Genomic DNA, 3,837 nt, shown 5'->3' with positions numbered 1-3,837 from the left:
CACACCGCCCCGATACCGTTGCCCCCGTCGCCGTCCACCGCCGCCTGGAGCTCCGCGAGCCTCACCGGAGCCACCCCGTCGCCCCTTGCCGTCACCATCGCCTGGAGGACCACCTCGTCGGACGCCATCGCCCCCGTCCTCTTTGTCGTCGACCACCCCGACGTCAACCCCGTCGCCGCCGTCCTCTCCGTCGCCGCCTCGCCGGACCTCCCCGAGCCCACTGCCAGTACCCTACAGCCCCGCCGTGAGCACCTCCCTCTCCTCGCATTCCCCTTCTCCCGTGTCGAACGTTGCCTTGCACGCCGTCCCGCCCTCGCTCTCTCCCCATGCTCCTCTTTGTCCCGCACGAACTCGCGCGCCTCGGTCGCACTGGCCGCGCGCCGCACCCGCAGCCTACCCCTTGCATCGCCACCGCACCCCGCACGCTGTCGCTCCCCTGCGCGCTCGCCGGACCGGCCACTTCCCCTCCGCCCTGTCGCCCTGTTCCGGCCAGCGCCATCGTGGCCCTTGGCCGCCGGAGCTCGTGCCCGGCTCCCCCCGTCGCCCGGGCAGGCTACGGCCTCGGGCACGGGCACCACACACGCTGCCCGCTAGCGCCGGCGCCCGCTAAGGCCCACTAGCCCAATGACAATTGAGGCCCATGCCCCAGAACGGTTTTATATAAAAAAAGAGAATTAATAATAATAATAACAATAAATTTAATTAATTAATTAAATTAATTAACTAAATTAATCATGTTTAGTTAACCTAATTAACTATTGTTAATTAATTAAGCAGTAATTAGATTCGTTAAACCCTAATTAGAACAAACAGAGTATGGCATGCGGGACCCACTCGTCAGATTGATCCAGTCAACACACTGTTGACTGCTGATGTCATGATGATGTCAGCACACACTATTCTGGATAATGTTGAATTAAATTAACTAAATAAATTCTAAAAATGATTTAAAACTTTAAAATTAATATAAAATAAACCGTAACTCAGATGAAAAAACTTTGTACATGAAAGTTGCTCAGAACGACGAGACGAATCTGAATACGCAGCCCGTTTGTCCGTCACACATCCCTACCATAGCAAACACGCAACTTTCCCCCTTCGGTTTATCTGCCCGAAAACGCGAAACACCGGGGATACTTTCCCGGATGTTTCCCCCCTTCACCGGTATCACGTACTACCGCGTTAGGGCACACCGAACACCGCGTATTGACTTGTTACGCTTTGTGATGCTTTGACTGCTCTGTTATTTATTGTGTTCCCCTCCATTACTTCTTTCCGGTAGACCCCGAGGCTGTCGGCGACCCCCAGTTCGACTACGGTGTTGACGACCCGTCCTTCTTGCCAGAGCAACCAGGCAAGCCCCCCCTTGATCACCAGATATCGCCTATTCTTATCTATACTGCTTGCATTAGAGTAGTGTAGCATGTTACTGTTCGGTTACTCCAATTCTGTTGCATAGCCTGTCATTGTTGCTACAGTCGTTGATACCTTACCCACAATCCTAAATGCTTAGTATAGGATGCTAGTTTATCATCATTGGCCCTACATTCTTGTTAGTCTGCCTTGCTATATTATCGGGCCGTGATCACTTGGGAGGTGATCACGGGTATATACTATACATACATACATGCTATACAGATGGTCACGAAAGTCGGGTCTGCTCGTTGAGTACCCACAAGTGATTCCGATGTGGGGGCTGAAAGGACAGGTGGCTCCATCCCGGTAGAGGTGGGCCTGGGTTCCCGACGGCCCCCGACTGTTACTATGTGGCGGAGCGACAGGGCAGGTTGAGACCACCTAGGCGAGAGGTCGGCCTGGCCCTGGTCGGCGTCCTCGGTTACTTCATAATAACACGCTTAACGAGATCTTGGTATTTGATCGGAGTCTGGCCACTGGCCTATACGCACTAACCAACTACGCGGGAAAGATATGGGCATTCGACGTCGTGGTATCAGCCGAAGCCTTCTTGACGTCAGCGACGGAGCGGCGCGCGCCAGATTGGACTGGAATGCCTGCTCTTGTATTAGGGAGGTTAGGTCTGCTTCCGGCCGCCCTCGCAACGTGCAGGTGTGCAATGGGCGATGGGCCCAGACCCCTGCGCGCATAGGATTTAGACCGGCGTGCTGACCTCTCTGGTGTGCCTAGGTGGGGCTGCGACGTGTTGATCTTCCGAGGCCGGGCATGACCCAGGAAAGTGTGTCCGGCCAAATGGGATCGAGCGTGTTGGGTTATGTGGTGCACCCCTGCAGGGAAGTTTATCTATTCGAATAGCCATGTCCCTCGGTAAAAGGACGACCCGGAGTTGTACCTTGACCTTATGACAACTAGAACCAGATACTTAATAAAACACACCCAGACAAGTTCCACAGACAACCCGGTGATCGCTTTTCCACAGGGCGACGAGGGAAGGATCGCCGGGTAGGATTATGCTATGCGATGCTACTTGGAGGACTTCAATCTACTCTCTTCTACATGCTGCAAGACGGAGGCTGCCAGAAGCGTAGTCTTTGATAGGACTAGCTATCCCCCTCTTATTCTGGCATTCTGCAGTTCAGTCCACCGATATTGCCTCTTTACACATATACCCATGCATATGTAGTGTAGATCCTTGCTTGCGAGTACTTTGGATGAGTACTCACGGTTGCTTTTCTCCCTCTTTTCCCCCTTTCCCTTCTACCTGGTTGTCGCAACCAGATGCCGGAGCCCAGGAGCCAGACGCCACCGTCGACGACGACTCCTACTACACTGGAGGTGCCTACTACTACGTGCAGGCCGCTGACGACGACCAGGAGTAGTTAGGAGGATCCCAGGCAGGAGGCTTGCGCCTCTTTCGATCTGTATCCCAGTTTGTGCTAGCCATCTTATGGCAACTTGTTTAACTTATGTCTGTACTCATATATTGTTGCTTCCGCTGACTTGTTTATGTCGAGCACTTGTATTCGAGCCCTCGAGGCCCCTAGCTTGTAATATGATGCTTATATGACTTGTTTTACTTTTAGAGTTGTGTTGTGATATCTTCCCGTGAGTCCCTGATCTTGATTGTACACGTTTGCGTGCATGATTAGTGTACGATTGAATCGGGAGCATCACAAGTTGGTATCAGAGCCGACTGCCTGTAGGAATCCCCCTTTCCAACTCCTTGGCCGAAGTCGAGTCTAGTCACTACAAAACTTTTACTAACTTGGCTATGTGCCTTACGGGCCCACGTCGCCATTGGGTGGTATTAGGATCTTTTATTCCTCATCTGTACTCTGGGACTCTTATCTCTCTTCTACTCGGACTAAATGGTTTTGCTAACTCTAACTCTAGGTTCTCGTAAATACTTTCTCCCGGAGAGCCCCTTCATTCCAGATGATGGTCTGCTTCACCAGAAGATTCCGAAGATACTCTTCGATATTCTCTCGAGACTTTGTGCCCACCACTTTTGCTATTCCCGGCCGCCGATAAATCCTTATGGATAACTACTTACACTTACCATTCATACGTTCATCCCCCGTTGATCTTGTTATTACAAGATATCCCGAAGTTTTCTCTATTGTTCCAAGAATACTTTGTGCCTACTGCTTTGCAGTTCTTTGCCACGTGAATACCCCTACAAATAAATCCTCGCACTTGTCGAGTATCCGCTCATCCCCAGTTGTTCATATGTTTCACAAAAGTCTTCAAAATACCATTCGATCTTCCGAAAATCCTCAGGAGCCTTTTGCTCTTGAAATTCTTGCTTACTTGCATTATGGTTAATCCCATAACTCCAGTAATCTTATTGACATCCTTTGTCATTATCATTTTGAGTCTGTTGATTCAGTATGTTGCGGTTGCTCGCAATCCTCAATCGAA

Source organism: Triticum aestivum, chromosome 2B (genome assembly GCF_018294505.1).
Source record: "Triticum aestivum cultivar Chinese Spring chromosome 2B, IWGSC CS RefSeq v2.1, whole genome shotgun sequence".
Lineage (NCBI taxonomy): Eukaryota > Viridiplantae > Streptophyta > Magnoliopsida > Poales > Poaceae > Triticum > Triticum aestivum.
The sequence above is the reverse complement of the archived record's forward strand: the minus strand, read 5'-3'. Positions refer to the sequence as shown.